This window comes from Orbicella faveolata, unplaced genomic scaffold, assembly GCF_042242905.1.
Source record: "Orbicella faveolata isolate gen_17 unplaced genomic scaffold, um_ofav_v1 contig_12, whole genome shotgun sequence".
Classification (NCBI taxonomy): Eukaryota; Metazoa; Cnidaria; class Anthozoa; order Scleractinia; family Merulinidae; genus Orbicella; species Orbicella faveolata.
This window is the reverse complement of record NW_028301539.1, coordinates 24957248-24972072: the sequence shown is the minus strand read 5'-3', so window position 1 is coordinate 24972072 and position 14825 is coordinate 24957248. Positions and strand designations below refer to the sequence as shown.

Genomic DNA, 14825 nt, shown 5'->3' with positions numbered 1-14825 from the left:
ATTTTCAAATTTTATGGTTGTTTAATCCAAAAATTATAGAATCTAAATAAATCCATTGCTCGTGACAAATGGTTTATGTTTCTGGCTTTCCTCAGGAGGTATAATTATGGTTTAGGATTTATATATTTTTATAACTTGTTTTTTCTAAACTTACTACCTATCAAACATCACTGCTGAAGGCGAAGCGGTTTGTCGTGCTTAGTAATGTATTTCCTTTGCCGTGAGGTTTTGAAGACCATCCATTTACGATCTTCTATAATGGCGCAGTCGAACTTCCAGCCTTTATACAGTTATGTCAAGAGCCATAACTGACCTGTTGTTTTTCATCGATCTCAAAATTTGGACGAATTCTGTGAAAACAATCGCAGTTTAGTTTTCATCGAGAACCTCAAGTTTACTCCTAACTTATAACATTTGTGTAATCAAAGGAGATATTGCCAAATTGATTGTTTTCAAAACTTCTGCTGCTAAATTTAAATGCAATTAAACTACTGGAGATCGCGTTTAGACTAAACTCAGCAGTTCTCAACATAACTCGATGTCTTCAGTAATCAGTTTATGTTCGATGGCTCAGTACAAAAATTAAGCGGCAGTGTGGTTCCAACTTTTCAAAGGTAAGTGGATACAATCTTAAGAATGATCACCTGACGATTCCGTTTTCCTTCTTCGTCGGCCTTTCTATCGTTATGTTAAGCGGTAACTGAGTACCGAATGCTGCTTACGCGCTCTATCCGTTGTTATTTCACAAATGAAACCTCTCATGATTACAATAAAATGCCATTGCGCGATATGTCCCGACTGATGGATGTTCTTCGAATGTTTTGAGTAGGATTACGCGGGTAGTCCTTAAGAAATAAGAGATATGGCTTGTAGCTTTATCTTGTTCTAAGAGGAGTTGAGTTTTTCAATACTACAGTCTTGTCAGAAATGATTTACAGACATTGTACATTCAACCAGATTTATATTGTTACTGCGTACATTTTCAATACTATCACAGAAAGCCCTTTTCTCCATACAGGTGCGTGAGTTTAAATCCTGTCCTGGGTCTAACCCACTCATTTTATCAAACTTTATTCCGTTGTATTGTTTTGATTTGAAGAAAAGAGAATGTTTTGAAAACTATCGTCGTAACCTGTCCATTGTATTACCATTTCCACAATGTTTTGTTTTCGCTGTAAGAATAACTGAACAGGAAAGGCATGCAACTTTTATAGCTAACGTGCTCTCGAAAGGAAAGAACTGAACATTGGCCAATTTTATCTCTTGGCAATCGCAAATTTCTGCGAATCCAAACAAGTTTCTTATCTTGGCTACCGATTGCTTTTTTTAACACAAACATTTAGAATGTGTTCACTTTTGTGTTTTATAAATTTCTTTTCTCAAGACACAACATATGCAAGGTTTATCCAGTGGTCTGGGTTCTTGTTCTGTTCTTTTGCCATAAATTACATTTCTTTGATCACATTTTCAATATTGACCGCCTGCCAAACTTCCAATTTTTGAAATCATGTTAGCTGAAATAAGACTCGCTATTGATGTTTACTTAGTTCTTCGATGTTCAATTTGACAACCCCAAATTAATCCAAACACTAAATGAAAACTAGCAAATATTTTACGTCAAGTGGTTACATCTTTGTTGTGGGCTAAAGGTATGTCCGTTTTGCTGATACTGGAATAGCGTCTTTTTTAACTCAGCCAAGTTTGAACTGAAAATGAGCTTTTAGATGTAGGTGGGGTCAGACCTTATTCTGTCAGAGGGCCTTGGCATTCTTCATTCAAAATCACTGGGCGTTTGTCGCGATTAGGATCTTAACATCAACTGTTACAGCGATTTGAAACTGTTTAGTTTCAAAATATTTCGACTACTTTTTCCGATAGATAAGCATTTTTCGCTTAGCGCATAAAGGGAAACCTAGAATGTTCTTAATTTGTCAGGCGAGTGACCAATATTCTTGTCAGCTCACTAACACCTTTTAGGGCAATGAATTATTGCGTTGTTTTTTGTCGTATTTTCCCGGATAAAATTTAGGTGAGGTCTCTCTTCCCGCATTCCATTTAGGACTGGCTAGCGTGGTCTCTTCTGATTATTGCTCGTATTTTGCGAGACACTTTGATTACGTACCCACTGTACATATTACTTGAGTTGGTCGATCCGCTGAGCAGAAACTGTGCATTTTCTAGTTTTTTGGTAAACGTGGAATCGCTTTGAATTCAGCCAGGGCATTTTTGCAAATGAAGTTGTGTGAAGAAATCTTCCTAGATGGGTACCCGCATTTTTCAAGGTTTGTTTTGCCATGTGGAGCTCATTAATTTGTATTGTTGATCGAAGTGCTCGCCAAATTGGCGACCAATTTTATCACTGAGCGACTATGTTTTTACCATTTTGGAACAGTGCTGGAATTCTGACTGGCTGTCTAGAATAGAGAAACATTGATTTTTTTTTGTTATTCCCGCTGAGAAAAAGCAAAATTTACGAAGGAAGAGGTATAATACCTTGAGATTGTTTACATTTCCCTTTTCGTTCTTATCGTGGTTTAGTTTTAGTTCCCACAATGTTTTTGTTCTATTTGTCAGCTTGTCAGTCTGTGGTTCCGCTTATTGGTCACGACGTTTACTAAAATTTGTCTTTTCCCATGCTATCCTGTCCATGAATGAATAGGCTATTTTACTACTGCGATGCGCATTTAGTTTCAAGATCTTTCACGATATATTCGAGACATCTTCTACGGGTAAATGATTTGTAATTTGTTCTTTTGTACGAGAGGAGATTGTGGGTTTTTTCAGTTTTCGCGAATTGATTTATACAAACATTCTAGCCGAAGTAATAAAGCTCTTATGAAGTATAAAACTGAAGTGGCATGAGACAGTCAACAGTAATTTGATGCACTTGAAGTTAATACATTCGTGCATTCAGTATTTTTTAATATACTGCACGGGGCGTTTCGGACTCCAGTATGGAAAATGAAGCATCAGTTTATTATAAACTTCATAAGTTCATGTATTTTCCAATACTGAACGCGTCACTGAGTTAGCAAGCTCTTTTACTTCTCTTGGAGATAATCGTTGCTAACATCCCTGTAGTCACAATCTGGATATAATTATATGATTATTCCAACGATACTGCTCTTGTTTCCCACTAAAGACATAAAGTATGAGAGAAATATATTGAGGGAGACATAATTTTTTCCGTCATTGTTGTGCCAAAGTTATTGGCTATTCCGTTCAGCATCTATATCCAGTGGAACACTTTAATTCAGCCGCTCTAAGCTTTAAAGATGGCTAGGACTTCTGAGAGGTTTTCTCGATATATTCAAATCAAAACAAAAACTCATGAAAATAAGCATTTTAATAACTCTTCCTTTCGGACTCCGTTATGATATTCAAGTTTGACTAGAAAGCAAGTCATGATATCACCTGAAACATCGCCGTGATGGAAAGAATTTATCAGGACTTATATAGCACGAAATATAAATAAGATAGTATTTCTTGAAGAGAGTGGTAATCAAAACAAAATTTAGTCAAACGCAAGTATTGTGGTTGTATTGCCGTAAATTGAATTTCCTTTTGTTGTTCATCTGCGCCAAACCACAGAGAACCTCAAGTTTATCCTCGGCGCATTTCATGTATGTAATCAATGGAGATGTTGCCAAATTGATTGTTTTTCATCAAGACGTCGAATGAAGTTGGCATTTACACCAAATTCTGCTTTTCCCCATCACTTGATTTCTCCGGCAATGGTTTTGTTGTTCAAAAATTAAGCACAAATCAGGCTCCACCTTCCGAAAAATACATAACCACTCTTTATTTCGTTCAAATGGGCCAAACGCAAAAGCAGATCTGTTCAAGTTCAACAAATATTATTGCTGCTAAGTTACAAAACAAAAAATATATCATCATACATGCATTAAGCAAAGTATTGCTTAGTTTGCGTGTAAATGTTATTAGTCCACTACTGCAATAAAATGTTATCGAGACTCACGACTGATTATCTAAAGTTCGACAACAAGCTGAAGGAGATAAATGATTTGAATTTTACACGCGTTACGATAAATGTTTTCATTCTATTAAGTTTTAATTTTTTTGTTTTCATTAAGTGCCCCATCGTTTAGGGAACCGAGCTGGAGTTATTTCTTATGTTCTACCCTCCTTTGTTCATTAAGGGTCATTTTCACATTATTCATGTTATTTTCAACGATTAAAATGATAAAATTTCAGGAACGATTTAAAACAAAGGGGTGAAATACTAAATGAACATTCTACTCGTTATCTTGCAATTTTGTTCCGTGCATTGATAACAATAGACGTCTATAATGTCGAGTGTAATGTAGAATGCTAAGTCTTCTAAACTCCATACTTTCATGTCCGAAGATGCAGCTACATGTATTTTACGGCTGTTGGCCGCTAAACCAAGCTGTAGGTGGATTAACGAAAACTCTATTCTGCCGATCGTTTGCCTATACAGACCTTGCTTTTCTTTCTAGAGCGAATGCCCAGTAGGAATGATCAATTACGGAATCAACGTCAAAACAAAATTGCCTTCAGTGTAATACATGGGATTGACTTAATATTTAGACTTCTTTACGTTTAGATGATTTCTTCGGCTTTATTCTGATATTGGTGATGTACTCGCAGCTTCGGCTCTCCATCTTAAGCTATTCTTCGTAGCCTTACTTCCTTACTGATGTTTTCCGTCTCCTGGCCCCTCTCTTTCCTTCATTTTTGTGTCAGTGCGGTTCTTTGCAAGTTACTTATTGCTAACCTCTTCATTTTTGGTTATGCTAGTTATAGTTAAGCTAATATCGTCGAGATCTGGAAATGCGCGAGATACCTGTAAATTGTTTTATTACGCGGAAAAGCTGCTTTTGATTACTCATGAAAAAAATGCATTGTAGTCAAAATATTGAATCCTTTTATGCACATTTTGAAGCCATTAGCTTCCTCTGGCTTAAAGCTTCATTAGGGGAGATACATGTGGAGTAGAAAAAGCCAAACCTTGTTGGTGGGTTTAACACATGTGCAGATTACAATTGTTGCATGTGACTGAGTCATTTTCATTGTTTGTCTCAGTAGAGAAAATGGAAGTGTTTAGATGATTCTCTCTGAGGCTTGTCTTTTGCATTACCATGGTCTAAGATGGTCGGAATAACCCTGCAGTGATCATACTTGAGATCATAATGAGACTGATTTCAATCCAAACTTAAATTCTCCCTGTTGATTGTTACTGATGCAATTCTCCAATCTGAGATTACCGCAGGCAATGTACAATCAGCAATTCGTTTCAGTTTTATTTTTTACTACATACATTCTATCGTTTCCTTTAGAAAATGTTGATGCTAATAGCTTATAAAGAACGGACCCGAAATGACGATCATTTCGCGGTTTGTGCACTCAAGAGATGTTCAATACCTTTTTTTACTTGATTCTGTCACTGGCTGATTTTTGATATTGATTTTGCATTTGCCAAACACTAAATAACAATGAACCACCCACAACACTAGCTATATACAACATTAGTCTTTGTTCAATTGGCCAATTAGAGTTACTACTTATGCCAAACACGAACATTTGACGCAAATTTCATTTCAAAATATGGATTTTATTTCCTTGTTAGAAATTGCAAATACTGTCCAAGGTATAACCTTTTAAATTCTGCCTGGAGCCACAAATCAGGTTCAAGTGTACACGGAATTTCCCTATTTAGAAAGCAAGCTGAAAATTCCGTCCTACGAGGCTCTTGTTAATTATTCAGGTTTTTTATTTCTAACTTTGTCAAGTCCATTTGTCACTTAAAGCATCGTCAGAAATCAGTACCAGTTACAATTCTAAGCTTTAAGAGCAACATGTGCCAGAATGTGCCAAGCAAGTAGTCCATTGTTATTTGTGAGTCGCCTCTCACGTTATGGCTACAATAAACGCCTGGAGTGCGTTTATCGTTAAGAACAAGTAACTAATATTGCTTTCTTAAGCTTCCATCGCTAAACCTCTTTACGGCGTCTTTTTCTAGAGTATAATTAAGATTTCCGGTCAAGATTGGATCTGCGACCATTTCCGTACTCTCAATGGATTCTGATTAAACTTGAAGACCTATTCGCTAAAAGCTTTGCTGGAAATGATGTTATCGTAAGTGGATGAAGAAAGATCTCATGAAGCCTTCACTGCATGTTTTTAAAATTCTATATACAGCCAACCATTTTCTCGATTGTGTACCGTTGTCCGTCAATGCTATTACAGAAACATCTTAATTCGTTTACCCGAGAGCTACGGCAATAATCAGCTGCAATTGTAATAATCTAAATACATCTTATCAGATGGGTTCCGAAATGACAATTCGTTGTTAGCGACCTCGCGTTTTAAGAGGATCAAATAAAACCTCAAAAGTGAATTAGTTCGATTGTAACCAAAAGCGGCGTTATTTTATTTTACAGAAAAGTCAGGCGAGAATTTTTTGCTGCCAATATATTTTAGCATCCATGCTTTTGATAATTACAGAAATACAAGCACATGATCTCTAGTGGTGTTTATCTATTTCCTATTGTGTTCGGTTTCCCTTCTGTTGGCAAAGTTTTGATGTTTTTCTTACACAAACTATGTTTACTCAGTTGTTAGCACGATAACAGCACTGTTCATTGATTGATACAATATTTCTAGTTTCATAATAAACTATCCATCGTATATAAACTATCCACGCAATGAATTATTTGCCAATAAAACAAGAGATGCGAAGGTGAACTCGGATCTAGCGTTGTGTTGGGCTATGTTTAATTTTTTGCTTGAACGTGTAGCGGGTCTCTGAGGAACCTCTATTGCAAAGTGCGCCCAGAATTGACTGGCGTAGTTTCTTCGATTTAATGAGCCAAAATCAATGGATGGAAATTCTGTGGCTGGGCTTCTTTGGATGGCTTCCATCTGGTCTCGTCTTGTCGACGAATCTAGGGATTTTCTTTGAGGCAAGCTTTATACAATTTAGTCATTTGACTGGTTTCGTGTTTTTTGACTAAATGTGTAACCTTTAAGTCCGTATTGAACATGTTTGTTTAGTGTTCTTAAAGAGTCGGAAATTTGGAAACATGGATTTTAATTTCATGAAATATATTTAGATTGTGCATCTCTAAACAACGTCACTGCGCCAACTTTTTTCGTTGAGTAGATAAGATGCTTTTTTTCTTAAAAGTGTTTTCCTTTTATTGAACGATTTTTTCTTCCTCGTTTAAAATCAAGTGATTTTTTTTTTTTTTTTTAATTTCTTATGACTTGAAGCGATAACAGCGACCTCGGAACTATACATAAATATATTTAAACATAAATAACTCAGATTTTCTATCCTCTCGGTCTGTTAGATCTAAAGTTGATTTTGCTGCCTCGAAGGAGAAATAACAAAAGGTGCTCTTTGACTTTCTCTTCAGTTCCGTTTTGAAACTAGAATGGAAAGCTGATTAAAAACATGTAAATTACAGCCTTTTATTCTGTTGTGATCAATTTCCTTTGCATGGCAAACTTTACCATTATACTTGGGGGGAAAGCCGGCTAAGAATAGCTAAAATGGTACTATACAAAGCAGCTTGTTAATAGGCCCGAACGGAATTCAGAACCATAAGATGACATTATGAATGTTTTCTGCGGATTTCATTTCGTTTACTTAGAAGGTTTCCGGTTATTCTTCCTGCAAGTAATTTACGTATCCATTTATTCACTACGTGGGATGTCTGGTGTGGATTATATGGGAATTGCTTTGATGATATGGATGATAAATAATGGTTCTCGGTGGTAACCAACAGAAGATATTAATCATATTATGGGACTGATATTGTTATATTTAAGTGCGGCTTAAATTTGTGTTATGAATAAATGTAACCAGGAAATAAGCGTCTTGACAAGAGGAAACTGAAGTTAAAGTGCTCTTACTCATAGTTTTTACTTTCTACGAGCTAACTTTGTCAAGTGTTGCATAATGTAATCGTTGCTGTCCTCCTCAAGAGCCAAATTGCCTATGTCCTCTCCAGGCTGCAATACACTGGATTTCTCCCCCCCCCCCCCCCCCCCAAAACAGAAACAGTCCTTTTTCCGGTAATGTGCATTTTACTCATATTCATGGGAGACGAAAAGATAATATTCATTCATGCTTTGAACAACTGCCTAAAGAGGCAGAAAATTAAATGACATAGAACTTTACCTTTACTTTAATTTACCATTTTCTTCCTTTTTTTCTCCACCTTTGTGTCCACAGAGGCGTGTATACGGTTGGACATTTATTATTTTAAAAGGAGCGGAATGAAATAGATGAAAAAATGTCACTACTTTTGCAGCATTTACTCAAGTCATGTAGGCTAGTTCTGTGCAATTGTGCGTTAAAATGATCGAGAATCTCAGTGCAAGATACCTGGCGTTTATGTGTGATGGACTGCTAAGTACTATCTGCTTTAGAAAGACTGCCGTTACATTAAATTTAAACAGGACCTGCTCCAACCGTTTGTCGGGTGAACAGAAGTTAATCTTCACTTTATTGCATGACTGTCTCTATTAACTTAGTCACCATCATTAGCGACAAATACCATTCAGTTCCACCTTTTCGTAGCTTTTCTAGTCGTGGTGGAATACGATTGAAGAACTCGGTGTCAAAATACTTATGTCCTCCGAAGGACTGTCAAAAAAAAAGTCAAATCGCTTGATTTGCTCTGGCGGTTAGTTTATCGCAGCAACTCCAGTTAAGTAAATAACTGGTAAAGGGTTTGTATGGAAAGTGGTCAATTAAGGCACAACTGAATGTGTTCGTCATATACGATGTTCTTCTCATACGTAACTCGGATATCGCCATCATAGCACTAGCATAAGAAAATGAATATATTACAATTGTCCCAAGACACGACCATAGTTGTCCTATTGATGTGGTGACAGCCGTTTCTAAGTTGTAACAATTTGTTTAGAAAATGATCGTTTGAACAAGGAACTGGCATGCACTCTGTTTGTTGTTGTTGTTATTGTTGTTGTTGTTGTTTCTATGAAAGCTAGGTAACTCAAATCATAGTAATTAGTTAACTATGCTCAAATGTTAAGTTCACGATATGACTATGAAAAATATTTGTATGTCAATCGTCCCAAAAGAGGAGGCTAGTATTGAAGCACGTTTGCTCTAAATTTTAACCTTTGTTATAACTGGGTAAAAGTACAATAATTTAAGCGATTGTAAGCGCCAAAGTACTTAATCGTCATCAGGTGATTATCATCCCTACTCGGGTTGTAATGTCTCTGAAAAATTCCAGTTATGACTTTGGTAGTGGCTGGTGCCACAAGAGTTTAATCCGAACTCGTTACGGTGGGACTGCGTTAGAAAGCCTACAATAGCTAAGAGCAGTTTATTTCGGGTATTAAGCTCGTGCATTTGAATATTACAACTCGTCATGAAGGGTCGGCATCTGCAACATTTGATAGCAAATCAACTGTCGATAAAGAAGAGTAAACGTTGAATGTTTGGAAAAGAGATCAGTTATGTAACATGTGAAACGCCATTTTGTGTTTGGGAAGGATAACAGGCTCTCTTGAATCACAAGCAATAAAACAGGGAAGAAGCTTTGTTTTAGCCGCAAGCAATTTTAAGTTCGTATATATAGCGTAATTAATCAGTGTCTACCAACTAATGTATTTCACTCGTTAAAGGATCTGTAGCTAGTACAGAAATAAATGGGCCATCTTTATCAAAGCTCTGCTTCGTTTGACATTTTTCTTAGAGAACCGGTGGCATTATTTAGAGCGATTGCCATTGGTTTCAAAGTACTCTGTGTGTTTGAAAAAAGACAATTCTGCGGTCATTTTTGAAAAAAAACTGTTCTCAGAAACTTGAAAACAAACTTTGGCTTTTTCACTTCTTTTGATTAGTAAAACAGTCAGTCATATGTCGGTAGGTATCACATAGTGTTTGAGACCCTGATGTAACGCTTAAGATTTTAGAGAACTTCTTAATTGACATAAGAATGTTTACAAGTCTTCTCGAAAATAAGTGTCTCACCAAGCACCTACAAGCACGAAAACCCCTTAAAGATGAGAGCAGGTACGACAGAACTTTCACCGATCCGTTTTAGAATGATAGGTAATGCTGCATTCCACGTATCTATGCAGACAAGACAGAAAAGGTGTTGTTTCCAAAAAGAATAGCTATTCGTTTCTGAGCGAGTGGATTGGAGTGCTATATAAACTGGTGCTATAGATTTAAAGTGAAATCCTAGATTTATTTAGTCTTCCGGACTTAATGGGATCTTTTTCCTTCTATTGGCTGGGTTATTAAGCCAAAACGTATTGACTCTTGGGTATTTTTCTCGCTCTCCAAGTCACACATTTCGTTTACGCGGTAGTTGTTTTGGCCTTAATACCGGGAAGCATTTCTTAACTATTAATTTTAGGTCCAATATCGTACTCTGTCTCTTACTTGACTTAATTACTTGTTATTTGCTAATCCAAATCCTCTTGTCTTTTCATTCAAATGACCAGGTAGCATATTTTTGTTTTAATGGCGTTAAGAGGGTGACCGTAATTAGATGTCAACAAACGTATTCCCACCAGTTCCCAGGACAATGGCTTGCAATTACGGTTTTTTATTGGGGATTTAACACGTTATGAGGGTTTTCATTAACACCTCTTGAAAAACAAAAGCCATGCATTTACAAGAGTCAAGGGGTAATTAAAACGTGGCAAAGGTGTTAAGATGTAGCTTTTTGAAAAAGGGCAGTGTTTTAGGTGCACAAAGCAAAATTTGCGAATGAATGTCTTGAGCCAATGTATGCATTCTCATGTAGCGTGGATTTCACTAGCAACCACCGGGACACTAAGTCGTAAGAGGCTAAAATGGATTATAGGATAATAAGGTTTTTATTCTGTTTATTTTAGTTATAAGATATTATTTTTTCGTATTGTAAGAGAAAGTCACTAATAAAATACAATCAGATACACACATACACCAATTTTTGTCCAAAATTCGCGTTTCAGACTGTTCATTTGAACTGTCACGTACTTTCATTTGTTAGAAAGCATCAAGACACCTGTCTAGTCTAACATAACAAGCGTTATTGTTATAAGTGACTTCAACCTTGACAACCTGTGGGAGAAATCGTAGCCTTTTGTCAAAGGATTAAGTCCTTTACTTCAATCCAGCTCACCTGTTTTGCAGTTGTTAGCCGGTGTACAGTGCTACAACTCCCAAACTCCACACATCTTGTTATGAACAAACAAACATTTTGGACCGTCTCTAAAGACGTTCGCCGCATGTTTTCACGCAAAATACAAACACCAATAAGCCCATTTTCCCTGGGACTAATTACCGTCAACTAAGTTAGTCCCCATGACAAAGTGGTAAATTTACACAGCAGTGATAATGAAGATGAAAAATCACTCTAAAACATCGGCTGCAGCATTCCCTTTTTATAAAAAAAGCTTTCCAATAGAAAGAAAGTTTGCTGTAAAAACGTGTGTTAGTTTTTCCGTTCAATGCTTCTACGCTATTTAAATAACTTTGGGTATATACAGAGAGGCATAAGTTGCAAAAATATTCAAAACGCGCGCATTTATTACAACAAGGAAACTTGCAAGACTTGTAACAAGCAAAGTTCTTTTTTTTTACCCTATTGCGACAATTCAGGCGTTTTGGAAAAAGTATTTATCTGTTAGTTCTTACGACTAAAGTTGAAGGTGTCGGTGCCATGCACGTTAATTAATTAAAATAAAAATAACGAGAGTTGATGGGGAAAATCCACTATCGGCAAAGTTACGAGTATAACAAATAACAAAAGTATGTCTTGGCACGGACTAATACCGTTACTACACATGAACGGTGGTTCACCTCGTTTCATTTCCTTGATTCCGTTTGTAGGATCAGAGATGGGCGAGGGATTCTGGAGGGAAAGGAATCGTCCTCTGGAGCAACTTGACGGAGACTGACTAAGTGATCGTGAGAGTTCGCTAATTAGTTTATTGCTTTTCCTTTCCGTTGGTTCTAGCTTTCCCAAAGCGTGCGTCAACCAGAGCTCCCGAGCGTTAAAGAGAACTAAACTTTCAACGACTATCATTGGAACGCGGCCAAACGAGGGTTAGAATACACGACAGACAGCAAAAATTAGTCATCGGGGGAGCCAAAGGTGTCTTGAACTCTCATTGAAACTTGGTTTCAAAATGAGAGCTTAACAGTATTTTAGCGACCAATCTCAGTGAACTCTCGTCTACTGTGATTCTGGTTTGGCCAGGGCCTTTAGGAAACAGTAAAAGAGGCCGAAGTCATTTTTCAGATATATAAACACAAAAACATTTTCACTTTCTAAAACGAGAACAGCGCATAGGGAAGCACGAGATGTAGTGCTTAAACAGTGAATAAACAGTAAATTAAGTAAATTAAATTAAGTGCTTAAACAATGCTCGAGGAAGATGTTGACGATTCATTTTATAAAATACGAGTGTAATGCCCGCACTCAAACTCGCTGCGTAAGCGGCGCGCGTTATAACCCGATGAAACACGTGCGCGCGCGGAAGCCGAGTACTTTGTTGAGATATATTACGAACTCGGAGTTCTCTATTGCAGCGCGCGTAATTCCTAGACACAGCCCCGGTACTGCCCCGCTCATGCAATCCGATATAAAAACATAATGCGAACTGTCGTGTTTATGTCACGTTAGAGATGACGCAAGGCGGTATGCGAAAAAGCCTCCCGGCCCCGCTTTTGATAACTTCTAACCAAATCAAGCTCTGTATAAAGATGGCTTGATTCATACACCCTGGCCCCGAGCCAAATATTCTCGTTCGGCCCTCCAGCTCAGTAAACAAATACGTTCATGATAAATACGCTTATAATTACGAAGGCGGAGGTAGTTCGCTAAGCTGCTTTATAGAATTTTAAATTATTGCGCACGCTCAAAATCTTGTCTTGAAGTGCGTGAATGTTAACGAACTAGCTTACGCGCCCAATCACATTGCTTAGTTATATAAACGCGCTGGAGTTTCTAAGAACACGAAGGAGGTGCTAAGAGAATAACTTTGCACAGCCGTGTGCTTGTACTTTCGATTGTTTTTAAAAATCCACCAGTTAAGTGCTCAAATAACTTTTCACTGCACGAGAAGCAACTTCGATTCATAACTCGAGCGTTCTTAAAAGTGCAGTAGTCCTTACATGTCGCAACAATGCAGAAAGAGAAAGATTTCTAAAAGTGTTCCAGACGTCACGCGCGCTCCAACTGGAGACGTGAACGACCGACTACTCTCGTGTATGACCTAGGGGATGTCGTGCTATATGGCGCGATATAATCAACGTTAATCAACGATCGATCATTATTGATTAAGGATCATCAACTCCACCAATCGTATCGCAATTGATGCCTCTGCCAGTCGCGGCGCGAGTAATGTCTCTAAAATTTAGTTGAATATAGTTAAAGCACGGAAGTAAATTGTTGAGGCCTCGCGCATTTTGGAGCCTCATTTCAATAAATATGGCGGTCACGCCACGCGCGTGGCTCGCCAAGTAGCAAGGCACGCGGATTAATGTCGCGATCAGGGCGGAAAAAGGCCGGGACATATAAGCGCCCTGTCGCGATTGTGAGTGCGAGCGATTTCCTGTATAAGCACCTGAGAAGTGTAGACTTCTCTGGTGTCCTTCAAAATGTCCACGCACTTAAATAACGTGTCAATGCACTCAGGTGCGTTTACTTTTTTACGTTATAATGAACTCCAAATGATCAATTGCAGGGCGCGCAATTCCTTGCAGATTTTCAAACAAGGAAATTCAACGCGCCTGACTTCATTGTTGACTTTTAAAAATACGCAAGCTGAAATTATTTAGGCGTGCGGGTCAGCCAGGTTTATCCTCCTTCGTCTCTTCGACTTTTCTCAAGACTTTCCTTGAGAAGTGCCCCTTTCACTCAACAATACACAAGAGGTGATTAGAAAGTTTTTCTTCATTTTTAGAATTTTTTTTTTTTTTTTTTGTCTTTTTCTCTCTTGTCATAGGCTGGATTCGTTCTTGGTATTACAGAACTCAGCTCCACAACCATGAATAGGCGCCGGCCTGCTGGAATTCGTAATAATGTTATGTTTCCTTTGATAAAATGCCATGTCTGTAGCGAGAGCATGCCCACAACATGGTACTAATTTTATTAACTACTATAATTATTTTTCACATATGCCGAAGACACTGAACAAATAGTAAAATTTGGAGTTACGCTGGTAATTTTAAATGCATTAGTTAGAGCATATAAATGTTGAGAACTTGTTAGTGTTATCGATAAGATAGCCAAGCGTAAGTTTGCCTTGGTATCGCGACAAACGTAGGATATCTAAAGAATGGCTTTAGGGTCTTATGCCATTATGGCGATACGTTGCGAGAACTAAAACATGGCATTCAGCGGATAATTTGTGAGAAAGAGTAATGAGAGTATTACCTTACTTTACGATAACTTGTTGTCGGGTAAGTGGAGGCCTAATGGTCACTGCGCTGGATTTCGTCCTCGCTTTCCACTGGACCAAACATTCCGCTTTGAATCTCCCGAAATTGCCACTACAAGGGCGAAACATTTTGCGGAATTTCCGTCAAAGAGGACAACCTCGCGAGGTTTGCCCAAATTTGAAACAATTTCCTACCGGGAATTTCCGTTCTATTTGACTTTTTCAACCCGGAATTTTCGTTCTAATAGTTAGCATTTCGAAAGTTCAACTAATTTCGGGTTTTCCGGAAACTTTCCCCCGTTCCAAAAGTTCCAGAATTTTTTGGCTCAATGAAAAGCGCTCCTTATCAACAGGTCCAGGCTCGAGCCCTGACCAGGATTATTATATTGTGTTCTTTATTCTGACGGTGCCTCTCT

At 37.7% G+C, this 14825-nt stretch overlaps 1 long non-coding RNA gene across 1 annotated transcript; it reads left to right on the top strand.

Moving 5' to 3' along the window:
• Nucleotides 1–6427: 6427 nt before the first annotated feature.
• Nucleotides 6428–14190, top strand: LOC149117309 (uncharacterized). The gene is made up of 3 exons (XR_016205625.1): nucleotides 6428–6947; nucleotides 11855–11932; nucleotides 13975–14190. It is a non-coding gene; the product is annotated as an uncharacterized LOC149117309 (long non-coding RNA).
• Nucleotides 14191–14825: the final 635 nt, after the last annotated feature.